Genomic DNA, 16,138 nt, shown 5'->3' on the forward strand with positions numbered 1-16,138 from the left:
AGGAAGCGCTAGAAGGAGTAGGTCTCAAGTAGGGCAATTGGCAGGATCTGCTACATTGGCCTGTACTATGTGCTCACAGGAATCTAGACCAAAGGCATGGCAGTGAGGTGTTTGCTCGTCATCAAATGACATGCTCGTTCTCAGGAAATCACAATGCAGATTTCATCTTCAACACATAAATCAAGCTCCCATTAGACCTCCCTTCCTCTTCCGGCAAAGATCATCAGGAAAATTGGCAGGGAGAGTTGGCAAGAAAATTTGTCTCTGAGAGAAAACAGGAAACCTTGCCCAGGAACTGCCCTTCTCCTGAAATTTCTAGAGAGGTGAACTGGCATTAAAACAACAGAAAAAATCTCTCAAATCCTTGAAACAAAAACGCTATTAAATATTCAAGGCATAGCCAGAGCCTTGATCCCAGAGACTGGACTCTTAACTAGGTGTTCTGAGAGTTTAGCCACAAAGGCATCTGACTGGCAAGATTCCCTTTAAGTTCTTTAAAATGTACGTGGATAGACCAGGGCTGCAATTGGGAGGGAAGCTGTGTGCCTGTGGAAAAATAGTAATATGAAGGGGAAAAGCTGAGTTTATATGGTCTGTTCCTAATCCAGGGTCAGACTTGCACTCTGTCGGAGTGAGTCTCCAAGATACAAAGCCACCCCAGCACTGGATAGACACACAGCTAACAGGCTGTTTTACTTTTTCCCCCCCATTTGCTTGCTCTAGTTTTCTTATGATGAATAAGGCATAAATAATAAAGCCAAGGTTTTCCCACATGATGCTTGAAGAGCTATTTGTTTGTTTGCTTATTTTAGTTCCATCACCAAAGACCTTCAGAAAAGATACAAAGCCCAGTATTAATTCTCATCAAAATTCACAGCTACATTGAGTGTTGTTATCTCTAAGGGAAGTGAAACATGTAACTCTGAACATTGGCCTGCCCTTTCAAATCCAGTTGACCCTCTGCTAATCATGGTTGTTAGTGATTAAACCAGACTTATGCTAATGTATTTTGTTAATTGGAAATTAAAATCCTAAAAGCTGCCTGCATCTTTAAAACCACGAGAATCTGGATATAAATCAAACTTTCCCTGGAAGCTGCAGTCTGTAACCATGACATTCAAAATGACACTGCCATCCTAGAAAAATCTTTGCTCTTTTATTAAGAATGATCAGCTGAGAACTTATTTCCTATATGAAAAAGTGAGTTCTCCTATTCACTGGAAGATTCCAGGCACACAAATGTAGTTTGGAACTGAGAACAATCAATTGCACATTGTAATCATTTGTGTAGTTTAGATCATCTAAAATTCAAGAAACTTGTGCAAAAATATGGTAATGATTGGGTCCAAAAGAGCTGTCAAGGCTCACTTGAACTGTTTCTCCTCATTTAACCTCTGAGAGACAACTCTTTAGTACATTAAAACTACTCTTTTAGAGCTTCTGAACAGCACAAGAGACAATAACCAAAACAAAGAGAAAACCCACCGACTGGGAGAACATTTTTGCACACAACACTAATGATAAAGGACTGATCACAAAAATCTACAAAGAGCTGATGAGACTCAACAAAAACAAAGAAAATAATCCAGTCAAAAAATGGGCAGCAAAGCTAAAAAGAAATTTCTCTGAAGAGGAAATACAAATGGCCAACAGGCATATGAAAAAATGTTCAACATCACTTGTAATCAGGGAAATGCAAATCAAAACTACCATGAGATACCATCTTACACCAGTGAGAATGGCACATATTAAAAAAAATAACAACAACAAATGTGGAGAAAAAGGAACCCTCCTGCACTGGTGGTGGGAGTGCGAAATGGTCCAACCACTATGGAGAGCTGTGTGGAGATTCCTCAGCCTAGTAAAGATAGAGCTTCCATATGATCCAGCAATTCCACTCATAGGTATTTACCCAAAAGACACAGAAACATTAATTCCAAAGGGCACCTGCACCCCTATGTTTATAGCAGCACTATTTACAATAGCTAAGCTTTGGAAACAACCCAAATGCCCAAAAATAGATGACTGGATCAAGAAGATGTGGTACATATACACCATGGAATACTACTCAGCATTCAAAAAAGATAAACACATGCAGTTTGCAGCAACATGGATGGAGCTGGAAGGGATCATGCTCAGCGAAAAAAGTCAGAAAGATAAAGAAAAATACCGGATGGTCTCATTCATAGCAGGAATAGAAAACCTAAATAAGGGACCAGGAAAAAGACTAATTAATACAAAGTAAAAATCAAAATCAACAAGCAACTATAAACTAGAGACAAACTACAGTAGGAAGGGGGGCGGGGAGAGGAAGGACTAGGGTCAAAATAAGGGGGGTGCAGTTGTATGGGGAATATAACCAAAATGAAAATGCATACATTGTGCAAAAATGAAAAATGATGTAAGAATTATATAAAATATTTTTAAAAACTACTCTTTTAATATTTTTGTGTTCAAAACACAAAGGAATACATGTACCCCTATGTTTATTGCAGCACTATTTATAATAGGTAAGACCTGGAATCAACCCAAATGCCCAAAAACAGACGACTGGATCAGGAAAGATGTGGTACATATACACGATGGAATACTATTCAGCAATCAAAAAGATAAACTCATGGGGCCTCCCCTGGTGGTGCAGGCAGTTGAGCGCAGCGCTGTGAAGCTGTCCGCAACCTCTGCAGTGCTGGTTCGATAGTGGCCGGCCGGCGAGGGTCCCACATGGCACAGCAGACCTCTACTGCCGCGCCCACTGCTCCCCTCAGCAGTGTATTTCATCAGTCTACCTGTTCTGTTCCCCGCTCTGTCTCTGGTGAATCCTCTCACCCTCCCGCGCATCTGGTCTGTACCCCGGTTCTTGTATAAATAAATAAATTAATCTTTAAAAAAAAGATAAACTCATGTCATTTGCAGAAACATGGATGGGGCTGGAAGGGATCATGTTCAGTGAAATAGGTCAGAAAAAAAAATACCAATGATTTCACTTATAGGAGGTATATAGGGGTCCAGGGGAAAAAACAGTAACAACCACCACCACCACAACAACAAAACAAAACAGAAACAGACAACTATCAATCTCAGACATTCTGCAGGGGAGGGGAGAGAAAGGGATCAAAATGAGGGCCAGAAGAGCACAAGGGACTATGGAGATGATGCGCGAGTAAACTGGTGATGGAAATGCTATGGGGACTGTACCTGAGAAAAGAAAGCAAACATTATAAGAAAAAAATAAACAGATTCAAAAAAAAAAAGCACCTTTGGCATGAGCTGAAACCAAAGCTAGTCAAGTCCTGGAAGCTGTAGCCTTTATTGGGCCTTCCCTGCAACACACACCTCTTGCCAATACAGGAATACTCTATAGCCCCTTCCTTGCCACCAGGAACACTTGGAGTTTCTCTTCCACCATGAGTTCATCCAGAGAAGTCATGAAGGAAACAAAGATAAAGGAGCAGGTGGGTTACTTGGCAGGAAGGGCATTGCCCTAACTGGGAGTTCTCGTGGCAGGGGCCACTGCGACTCTCCTCTCAGATATCTCCTGTGAGAGGTTTTACCTTCTTCAGATTAGAATTTCAGCTCCATGGCTCTCCAGGTTGCTGACCACCTGCTCAGACTTTGACACCTGCTTCTGACACCTGCTTTCCCACGACACAAACCTGTTATAGTCTTTCCAGAAACCTTTCGCTAATCCCTACTGTCAGTTTCTACTCCTATCCTCCCACCTGTTACCTGACCCTCCAGTTCTACCTTGACGGTCAACTTTCTCCTCTCATTTCCAGCCCACCGTCAAATATTCTCCCACCAAGCCAACCCTTCCACCCCTGTCAGGCCAACCCATCCTGACTTTGGACTCTCAATGTGAATTAAAAGCCCCATGTACCTATGGTGGTTCTCCAAGTGGCTATTCATCAAGTTGAACCCAAATGCTTTTCGGTAATTTAAGGATATGATCTTACCTTTAAAAAGTGAGCTTGAATCTGCACTGAGCACCTGACGATGAGTGGAAGTAAATTCAAACAGGCTATAAGTTGGATGCTTATCACATCCGCACCTGCTGTGAGTTTTTGATGTGTAAGATGCATCTCTGAGAAAATGTGTATGTTAAAAATGCAACAATTCAAGGAAATGATGACTTCAGATTACTCTTCCTTGTTTCTACAGCTGCCAAAAGAGAAAACGCATTCTGAGGTCCAGACCTGGGACTAAACTCTCCTGCATTCTCCTTTTACTCACCCGGCTTCCCCTAGCTGCGCGGAAGAACAGTGTGTCTGGACAGCCTCCATGCTACTTCCAGCACTTAAAGAAAAATTGGTTGGGGTGGAAAGCTAACAGCCTCCCCCACATCATGGTAACTAGTTGGGACCAAATATGTCAGTGATTCTGCTGCCTTATGCCTTTCACAGGATTCCCAAATTCTAAATCTCCTTGAAGAAAAGAACCCTAGCCCCTCCCTTATATAACTGATGGGATTTAAAATTTTGAGATAATTGTCCATTTTTTTTCTCATGCCTGTTGCAATTTGGAGCCTCTACACGGCCTCACATTTTCCCTACATGGTCTCACATTTTTCAGAGAAAAATGGCTTTTGAAACCAATGTAATTGCAGGATGACCCACAGGCAGTAAGATTTTATAAAGGCTTCCATTCCATTTTTACAAATAAGACAGTAACTTACAAAATGGCAACCCAAACTAAGTGCAAGCAGCGATGATTACATTCAACATCTACAACACTACTGGGGCTCAGCAGGCGGGGCGTCAAAGTTCATCTTCTGCCTATGGACTCTAGCCTGCTTTAACACTACCTCTGAAAATAAAGGTTTCTAAAACGAAATGTGGGGACTGAGGAAGATTCCCCTTACTATCTCAGACTAATGCCTGCATCTTAAAGCAGCCCGTGTGCTAACTCGACCTTACAAGTATTGGACAAGCTAAGAATTAAGAAATCAGGTTGGAGGCGATCTGTAGCACTGGGGCAGTACTTACTGCCAGGCAGGTTCTATCAAATGTGCCAGTAAAAAAAAAAAAAAAAACCAGCCAGCATATCTATTACAGAAAACAAATCCTGGAAGAGAAATGAGCAGAGCAGGATGAAACTGAGGCATTGCCAATATTTTAAATAGCTCTGTGTGGTACAAAGTGTTCTTGTACTGATAGAAAAGGAGTAATACTGATGGTTAGGTAAAAACACAGCATTCAGAAACAATTCAGGAATGAAGGGGCTGCTGGGGAAAAATGGTCTCTTGGACCTTTGGCAAAGACCCAAAACACCTGTTGAATGAGGGCCCATCATGGAGTGGAGATTGCAGACAGCGATTCCAGGAGGATGCTCGTGGACTGGTTCATAAATCCCCTGGAAAACCATCCTGGGATGAGTCAACTTCAGGTATGTGCAGCATTTTTGTTCCCAGGAAGTTTTAGAAGCAATGCAACAAACTGAAGAACACTGACTTTAAAATGTATTTTCTAGAACATTCACAATTCACCTGTGACCAGGACAACTGTACCACATGACCTGCTCAGCTCAAAGCCCCTGGCACTCTCCCTGGCCTTGGGACAGCGTTGGATGGATCCCAAGAAATGACGGGGACTGAATTTTCTGTTGGCCCAACGGAACAGGAGTTCAGAAAGAGATTTCATTCAATTTAGAAAAGCAATTTAGTGTGACATTCCTTGCACATTCATTTTTAGAAGTAAGACCCATACCTACTAAATTAGGCAGCAAAGAGTGGAATATCACCAGCGCCTTTATGGCCTCCCTTTGCCTTGCATTTATGTAACACTTTCAGGTTTCCAAAATTTCCATGTGACTGTAGGCAAAAGAATTTGATTGAATGCACACAGGAGAAGCAGCAGGACTGTCCTGAGAAGCACTATCTTCTATGACGAAAAAGGCAAATTTTTAAAACACACACACAAGCAACTATTACCAAGACAACTGGCAATCCCACAGAGAACTGCATAATCTTCTAAAATGCGGGAGATCATGGACGTACTTGCCATGACTCATCAGTAGTTTTCAAAATATTCTACACATTCCCCTACTTGCCCTGGGTGCCAGGGGGCTTGAACGAGGACCCAAGGACAGATCCCCCCCCCCCCCCCCGCTTTCCAAGCAGGCTAAGGCTTCACCGCTTTGCTTTTTTCCAGTGAATTCTGAATCTAGCGCATTGTGGTTCGTGCGGTTTCACACTAAGAAAAAGTTCTGCTACTTCAACAGTATCGTAGACCAACTTCAGTTACTGTTATCCAGAAAATAAAATGTTTATTCCAACACCCCTCATCTCTGGCAGCCCAAAGAATGATAAACCAATGATTAGATAATGACTCCCCGACCTGACAAGTAAGGGTGCTTCACTAAGTGGCATTAAAAGTTTCAACCCAGGTCATTTTTCCTTTGCCTTTTTATTCAGATTTCCATCCCAGGCTCATATACAAATGTCAAACAGCAATAAGGATTTCACTGAAAATGAAATATTATTTGTTTGAAAAACCTTAAGTTGCTTTGACAACAGAAAAGTGGAGCTTATACCAAATTAGTGAGAATCTAATGTGTTACATACACGAATCTCTAGCATATACATAAGCTTTGAAAAGGGGAGAACTCCAACTGCCTGGTGAACAGAGATTAGAAGAGTTAGGCTGAACTGTGGGTTTTCATCATTTTTATTTAATGAACAAGAAGAGCAACTGGAAGCATTTGCTTTCTACACTGCATTGAGGTTAAACACCCTCTGTTCCAGCCACGCTGCACTCCGCTTTCAATAAATATATCATGAAACAAATGTGCTAAAATAGTCACTTTCCTAGATGTCTAACACTTGTTTATTTTTTGCCAATGGAGTCAGGCTACTCTATAGGGATCCATCAAAGCTCCAGTGGAGAAGAGAGTCCATAAATGTTCAGTTTACAGGAGCTCGACTTGCTGATTCTTTTTAAAAAGTACAAAATAAAAAGGAAGGTGGTCAGCTGTTGAGACTCTGGCATGAGCTGAGAGCCTGAAAGGTGCTGGAAAGTGGCAGCCCCCTCCTGGACACACTGGTCTCGGGTACAATGGAAGGTAGCACCCCCAGTCTACAGACTTTCTCAGAAACCTCTCAGGACACATGGTGCCTTACTCAGCTATCCTGTGACCAGAGAAAAGGCAACTTCAAACCCCTTATTTCTCTAACTACGAAGCTCAGCAAGCCTCATACACCTGCCCCTCCCTCACGCCACTCTCCTTTCCATTAGTCACTGATGTTCTATTCCCTTCAGCCAAAACGCATCCTAATTTCATTTATACCTCATCCTACCTCACTCCCAGGGTCACTGCCCTCCTTGAGGCTGCAGCCTACTATTCAAAAGACCTCTGGGTCAGCTACTATTATTCTTCCTACTCCTGTCTCTACTCCCTTCAATCCTTATGTTACTGAATAATGGCAGCCCCAAGAAGTCTCAGGGCAAGCCCATTTTGAGAGGCCTGAGGCACCCCAGCCTCAGTCCACCACCTGTGGACATTGCCCTTTCCCCAGCCCCAGGGAGACCAGGTCCATTCATGGCTCCCTAGAGCCAACAGGCCTGCCAGCCTGCCCTGGACTCAATGCAGGCTGGGCTTCTCCCCATTTTATATTTGGAACTAGGATTTTAAAATGAACCAATCAGATGCAAGCTACATAGACCAATCAAGTGTGAGCTAAATGGACCAATCAAGTTCAAGCTCACTTCATTAGTTAATTATTCAAATTGAAAAAAAGGAAAATTAGCTGACTGGTGCTAAACGGTCCAATCAAACACTTAGGGTTAAAAATGGTCCAATCAGCCTTGTAGGATGTGGCAGCCTTAAGGGGTTGTAAGGCAGAGCAAGAGTCTGCCTGGATCATAGAATGATCAAAATAAGGGGGGTGCAATTGTATGGGGAATATAACCAAAATGATAATGCATACATTGTGCAAAAATGAAAAATGATGTTAGAATTATGTAAAATAAAATTAATTTAAAAAAATTTAAAAAAAAGAGTCTGCCTGGATCATTCTAGTTCTTGGCCTCTGAAGAGAGAAGCATTTGTAGGAACACCTTTGAAGAAGTGTGCAGCCAGCCTCCAAAGAGAGAAGTAGTATTTGTTAGATCACCTTTGAAGAAGACGGCTTCTGCTCCCAGCCTCTGAAGAGAGACACATAGAGCTGCCAGCCTCCATGGGATTCACCAGACCTTCGTCGACTTCTCAATCACCACACCTCTGTAGACCTTCACAGAAATCTGGCCACTGCACCTGCCACCGACATGCCTCAGACATCGCCTGCAAGGAGCACCATGGGACTCTGCCCAGTGTCTCAAAAAGCTGACCACATGGCCTTTGCTGCTCCAGCACCACCTCATGGTGCTGTTGAGTTCTTCACTGTTGGGTCCAGCATCTGGCCCAGCCTTCAGCGGCTGCTGTGGGCTGCTACAGTGTCACCTTATCTTCTACAAGTGGCCTTTGTTTAGGACTTCTGGACACTGTCTGAGGTGAGACAGCCAGCTGCATGGGCCTTAGAAACTCTTTTCTTTCCCCCCAATTTCCTGTTTGTTAATTAAATACTGTTGTTGTTGCACCCTGAGCCTGAGTGGTCTTACAATTGTGTGCGCAGCTGAGAACTCATTGACAATAATGATCTTTCCCCGACCCTGGTCGCTGTCTTTAGCGCCTTGAATGTTCTCTATCCATTGACACTGGCTGAGCTCTGTTTTAAAAGTTTCAGTACTGTTTCATTCACAATGTGATCTTTCTAAATCATGTACCTAGTCAGCCTCTGCTCGTCATCTGACTTCCCATTGCCTCCAGAATGAAGCGAACACCAACTGTATGCCTCTGACTGTCTTGTCTTATGCCCTGTGACTCCCACACCCAGGTTCCCTTCATCCTGCCCACCTGTCAGCTCCATGATTCCACCTCACCTTTCCCACCTTGGGTCCTGCTCATTCTTCTCTTTCAGAAGAGACCTTCTCTGCTTTGTGTACTTGGCAGATTTTACTCATCTCCCAAGACTCACTTCAAAAACCACATCCTCCCAAAAAAATCCCTTGGCATTCTAGTATTTCTTTTGAAGACTTGTCCCAGCACACTCAATTTATTGATAAATTTGTGTCCCCGACACCTCATGGTCCCCTCGAGAGAAAGGACTATCATGTTATCAGTACATCCTGCACAGTGTAGGACCATGACCCCCAACATTCTGACATATTAATGACTTCCTGGTCTGCAGAAAGCTCCACCAAAGTATAAGGAAAGAATCTAGGCACTTACTCTCACTGTCGCAACATTCAACTCAACTTCACTGTGGCCTAGAATCCTTAAGAATAAAACCTAGAGGGGCCTCCCCTGGTGGCGCAGCAGTTGAGTGCTGGGCTGTGAAGCTGCCCACAGCCTCTGCAGCACCGGTTCGATCCCCGGCCACCAGTGAGGAGCCCACATGGCGCACAGACCTCTCCTGTTGCGCCCACTGCTCCCCTCAGCAGTGTACTTCGTCACTCTGCCTGTTCTGTTCCCCGCTCTGGCTTTGGTGAATCCTCTCACCCTCCCGCTCTTCTGACTGTACCCAGTGCTTGTGTAAATAAATAAATAAATCTTAAATAAAATAAAATAAAATACGGTTTAAAAAAAAAGAATAAAACCTAGAGCTTCAAAATAAACTTCCTACAACTTTAAACACCAGAACACAAATTCGTTGCCACCTGTGACCTCTATGCTCCTATGTCAAGTAACCTAGATCATTTCCTGCTGACAAAGATGGGGTCACTCAAGGAATGGATGAGTAATTTTTTTTTATACCTGCCACTTAGAATAATACATTAAAATCTTGGCATTGCTCCTTTATTTTTAAAGGCTTTTTTTTTCATCACTGTAGACTAATCTAATGGGGAGACATCATTGTTAATTACATACACATCCTCACAGGAACAGAACAGAAATTATGTAGCAATCCTGGAATCAGTCCAAGGAATTCTTATTTTGACAATAGGAGAGGATGAATTTCAAAAGACTTTAAAATCAATGACACCTTCTTAATTTTACCATTTCCATTTTACTGATATCAGAAAAACATGTCATTGGCATCATGTTTCCAGTGCTTAGTCCTACACAAGAGGTGACCTGGGAAAGAGGAAGAGTTGTTAGATAGCCACAGTCAAAGTCCAACGCCTAATGGGAGAGCAGTGTCACAGCAGAGGGGAAAATTAACATTAATTAGCCAGTTCTACAGAAAATATCTTGAAGCATAATGAAGTAATACACATACGGGCATCAAACTTTTTTCGGTGATAGCTTTCAAACGTGTGCCCACACATTTCCAGCTGGTTGTTTTGCCACAGATAAGAAGGAGAGCTTGACAGTAATGAAGTTGTAGAGGCACTTGGTACACTTTTTTCCCAGGCAGACCAATTAGTAATTGTAGCCTTGAAAAGAATCATTTTGTAACTTTCTGTCAAGGGAAATAACTGCCAAACTTAGCAGGCAGGGGGGAAAAATAGCATTTTATTTGCCTCTGCTGTGACAGCCTTCCTTTTCTCTGAAAAAGATGCTGGCTTTCCTCATAGGATGGCCCTGAAAGCTTCGTTTGACATTCCTCCCTTGGATATATAATCCTGCGTGAGCGGGCATCCCGCTCGGCGGCTGCTGCTGAAGAAATCCACTTCTGGCGCCAGCGAGAGGAAAGCTATATATTACTGATGTGTTAATCAGCACTCTTAGTTGCAAGAGAAATAAATGCCACCTCACACCGACTGAAGGCAAAAGGGGATTCGGTGGCTCAAAGCCATCAGGAACGTGCCTGTTCATCCCTCAACTCTGCCGGCCCCGTGTCCGCTCCCATCTCGCGCAGGATCCCCCATTCATAGCACAGATGCCCACCTACAGTGCCAGGTTTGCACACTTGGCTTAATGAGCCTCCTGTAATATTCTCTCATGTTAATTCCAGAAAAAGAGGCAGAACAGGGGCCTCCCTAGTGGTGCAAGGGGTTGGGACACAACCTATGAAGCAGTCCACAGCCTCTGTAGCATAAGTTCGATCCCCAACCAGGCAGGGAGATACCCACATGGTGCGGCAGACCTCTCCTGTCTTGCCCGCTGCTCCCCTCAGCAGTGTTTTTCAGTCCATCTGCCTATTCTGCTCCCTGCTCTGTTTCTGGTGAGTCCTCACACCCCCCATGCCTCTGGCCTGAACCCCAGCTCTTGTATGCATAAATACATCTTAAAAAAAAAAAGAAGCAAACAGTCACTGTCCTACGTTATGTCACAGGACCTTCACAAAGGTCAGTGAGTCCCAAGGCTCTGTCCATAGGCTGGGGTCACCTGAGGCCAGTCAGGGCAGGGGGTCATAGAGAAATAATATGATAATTCCCCACCAGAATGCTGGGGTCTGTGGCCAGAGAAAGGGAGAGGAGAGTAAGAAGGCAAAAATCATCGATGTTGCCTACAAAACATATCATCCTTTCCCCGCTAAGATAAGCCCCTGATTTTTATAAAATGAAAAGAACAAAAAGCAAAAGCAAAGGCAGGGAGCACATTGCTTTCTCCTAGGCTGGTAGCGCTACCAACCATCCTCACCATTTCACCTTACAGCCTTTCCTTTGAAAGCCCCCAAGTGTCCATGTAAGGTTAACAAACCAAGCTCACTCCACCTGCATGACCCGCGGGCACTTGGAGTTGAACTTGTCCACAACTGACATCATCAGATTCACCCTCATCCTCGTCCTAGAGTCTCAATTTCAGGAGGTGCGCACACTACTGCCATCCTCCTAGTGCCCTTGAGATACTGAGCCCCAGTCTTCTCCTTCTCTCCCACCATTGCCCACCTTCAGGGTCATCCGTCCCACAGCAGTCAGCAGGCCCTGTGGAAAGGCAGTGCTCCTGACTGCTCTCAAACGCGTCCCATCTGCCCTAACCCCACCCCAGGCCACTCATCACCTCTGATTTGGAGTCTCACAAAGATTCTGCGGTTTTCGGGCCCCGTGTGTGCTTCTTTCCCGAGTAGCTGCTGGAAGCCTCGCCCCTCCACTCTGACCACATCCCCCTCCGCACACTTCACAGCCTTTCCCGACCCCTCCCTCGTCTGCCACTGTGGTTTTCCCATGGAATCGTGTACGGAAGCCGAGCATGTCCACTTCGCAGGGCGGCCACAGCAGATTATCATAAACCTATGACCTGAAACGACAGACATTTACTCTCTCTCAGCACCAGAGGCCAGAAGTCTAAAATCAAGGTGCTAGTTAAGGTGCTGGCAGGATTGGCTCCTGGTGTTGGCATGGAGGTTGAACACATTCATTGCCTCCCTCCTGCCTTCTGGGGACTCAGCACACCCTGGTGCGACAGACACATCACACTATGCTCTGCTTCCACCGTCTGCCTCTGTTTGTCTGCAGAGTCTGCAGGACTCCAGTCTCCCTGCCTTTTCTCTGATAGGGCTCAGCAGCCAGTGGCAACCCCATCCACCCTGTTAGTGCAAGACGATCTCATATTGAGATCCTTAATTTAATGACATCAGCAAAGACCCCTGATTCCAAAAAGATCACTGTAGGGTAAGTGAAAAAGTACCAGGCTTTTCTGTCCTTCGGCCATCAGGATGGATGAGGGAACCCTGCGGTCCTGAATGCAGGCCTGAGGGCGGGCACCTGGAGTAGGGTGTGGGCATAGGTAGATGGGATTCACCTGGGCTGAGACTGGGCTTTTAAGGACGCCGTCACGGGGACGCCAGCAGAAGCCAAGAGAGAAGCAGAACGAATGGAAGAACAGAGAGCAGAGACCACCAGAGAAGGCCGGAGAGCCCAGATAGAGTGAAGACTTGCAGGGGACTGGAGGCCTGCCAGCCTCCTGGCCCCCAGTACCCTTGTCTGCCGTGTACCTGGTAAATCCCAATAAAAGTCTGAAAAGCCACTGAGGACTCTTTAGGACTCACGCCTCCTTACCCCGACTGCTTGGGTCATAGAGATCCTGCACTGTGCCCATCTTGTCCCCTACAATCACATTCGCGAGCACGAGGGGTTTAGACTTAGACATGTTTGGGGAGAGGGGAGCTGGAGGTGGGGAGAAGGGATGTCCGCATCAAGCCACTACATCCAATACATGCAATAATGGTTATAAGTAAAAACCTACATATACCCGTACAAGTCACGATGCCCTGAGTTTCGTGAGTTGGGTCCGTCCTCCCTGGGGTAGGGTCCCCTGGCCCTGCTGGTGAGGACCCGGTGATGCTCTGTGCGCCAGCCATGCCCAAGGCTCCATCCAGCCCCTGCACGCTCGCCAGTGCTAGGGCTCTACCCAGGACCGCTCTCGCGACTCCCATCACCTGTCTGCGTCCATGCCGGAGCAGTCAGCAAGGCAGAGGGCTCACTAGAGTAAAAGTTAACACCACAGCCTTATTAGACTGCTAAAATATTTAGGGAAAAATGTAATCAACTAACACTTTTAAGAGTCAGATAACCAGAGGGCCTCCCTGGGGGCACAAAGTGGTAAGCACCGCACTATGAAGCTGTCCCCAGCCTCTGCAGCACGAGTTCGATCCCTGGCCAGGGAGCTACCCACATGGCGCAGCAGACCTCTGCTGTCTCACCCGCTGCTCCCCTCACCAGTGTATTTCAGTCATTCAGCCTGTTCTGTTCCCCACTCTGTCTCTGGTGAATCCTCTCACCCCCTGCACCTCTGGCCTATAACCCAGCTCTTGTATGCATAAATAAATATTTTTTTTAAAAAAAGAATCAGATAACCAGAGGGTCCCCATAAAACCCCCAACCCCAGGCAGCATGGGCCTGTTTTCTGGAGTTACAGCCTGAGAGTGGAACTGGCTACAGCAGAGTCCCCCTCACCCTCTCCTTGCCCCATCAGGTTGTGGCACTCGTACCCCTGCTACTGGGCCCTGGAGCCCCTAGAGTTCATTTCCAGTCTCAAAGTTTAGTTCCTAGACTGAATTACGTTCCCCCTAGGAAATCTCAGCCAACCGGCCCTTCTTAACCCACCATTTGTCCTGCCTTAGAGGCCTGTTCTCTAGAAGCACTTTAGACCTCCAGACTGGATAGAACTGCTGCTGCACCCCATGCTAGGAAGCCAGTGCCCCCCACTTCTGCAGCCCTCCCAGATCTGCCTTTGCTTTAAAAATTTAATTGAATTTATAATAGCAAAGATATGGCAATAGCCTAGATACCCCAACACAGATGACCGGACCAAGAAGGTGTGGCATATGTACACACAATGGAGTATTATTCAGCAATCAAAAAAGATAAACTCATGCTGTTCACAGCAACATGGATGGAGATTGGGGGGATTGTGCCCAGTGAAATAAGCCAGAAGGAAAAAGAAAAATATCAGATGATAACAGTTGCAGGCAGAATGTAGGGAAACTGAACAAAGGATCAAAAAAAAAAAAAAGACAAAACTTGTAGGCAACTACAGATCTGAGGCTTAAAGCAGGACAGGGGAAGGAAAGGGATCAAAATAGGAGTGGGGCGTAACCACTATGGAGAGCTGTGTGGAGATTTCTGGACCTCCTAAACATAGAGCTTCCATAGGATCCAGCAATTCCACTCCTAGGTATTTACCCAAAGGACACAGAAACATCAATTCCAAAGAGCACCTGCACCCCTATGTTTATAGCAGCACTATTTACAATAGCTAAGCTTTGGAAACAGCCCAAATGCCCAAAAATAGATGACTGGATCAAGAAGATGTGGTACATATACACCATGGAATATTACTCAGCATTCAAAAAAGATAAACACATGCAATTTGCAGCAACATGGATGGCGCTGGAAGGGATCATGCTCAGCGAAATAAGCCAGAAAGAAAAAGAAAAATACCGGATGGTCTCACTCATAGCAGGAATCTAGAAAACTTAAATAAGGGACCAGGAAAATGAATAACTATGAGAAAGAAAATATCAAAATCAACAAAGAACTATGAACAAGAGACACTCTATGGGGGTGGGGCATGGGGAGAGGAGGGATTGGGGTCAAAATAAGGGGATTGCAATTGTATGGGGAATATAAAAATAAAATTTATTTAAAAAAAATAGGAGTGGGGCGAGCACATGGACCGTGGTGATGGTTCACAGGTGATGTGGTAGTGGGAGATCTGCAGGGACTGCACCTGAGGGGAGAAATCAAATTCTGTATGAAAATGAACAACAATGTAAGAAAAATTAAAAATTAATAAAAGAAAGAAAATAGAAATCGAAGTGAGCTCTCTGAGTTTCCTAGCTCGCCCTCCTGTTGGATGTCTGAGAACACCACTCATTTTGCCAGCATTGAGCCTCACACATTCACAGACTCATTTCAACTTCCCATCCCCACCAAAGTGGGCCTCACAGCCCAGCAGAGGAGAGGGAGCTGTTGGGAAGCTCGTCCGTACTCAGCTTCCAGTCACCAAAGTGCTTCAGGATCAGGAAGTCAGTGATATTGAATCTTGAGAAGGCGGTTCCCTTGAAAACAATGGTGCCCAGACAATAATCTCTGTTTTATTACTTTACTCTTGTGCTTTTATTTTTTTTAAAGCAAGGTATTATGCCTTTTGTACCTACTTTGTACTTTATTATCCCCGGAAGGTATCACTGAAGTGTATCTTTACTCTCCTTTGGGGGGCATATGGTTTGCAGTTTTGCAACAATTGAAACAAGTTGGAACTGTAGTAAAGTAATTTAAGAATAGGCCACTCTTTGATGCCTCTACTTTTAAGGGCTTTGAATTAGGGGGAAAATATACTTTTTTTTGTTTTACTTATTTACCGTGGTTACAAGGACCATTGCCTTTGCTTGTAAATCAGTCATAATTTGAGAAAGGATAATTATTTGAGAGCCTAAGAAAACGACCCACTTGCCACCAGCACATTTTCCATTTCCATTTACTCAGTAATAAAACAGGATTGAGTAAATGAAAGACACTGGAATTTGTTTGGGTTTCTTTTTTGAACTTTTTATATAAAACACTTCTGTTCCATTAGGATAATCCTATTTGACTTGCTTCTCCCAGTCAAAGAAAAGGAAAAAGCTATTATGAGAGATCCAGGAACAAAGGATTTCCCACCCCTGGTGGAGCTTTTGATCCTCACATGGTCATAACAGGCCTCCAGCAAGAGCCAATAACTTCCGGCTTCAAAGGAAGGGAAACAGGCTGAAAATGAATGCACCTCCCGATGATGC

Source organism: Talpa europaea (assembly GCF_964194135.1).
Source record: "Talpa europaea genome assembly, chromosome: 13".
NCBI lineage: Eukaryota > Metazoa > Chordata > Mammalia > Eulipotyphla > Talpidae > Talpa > Talpa europaea.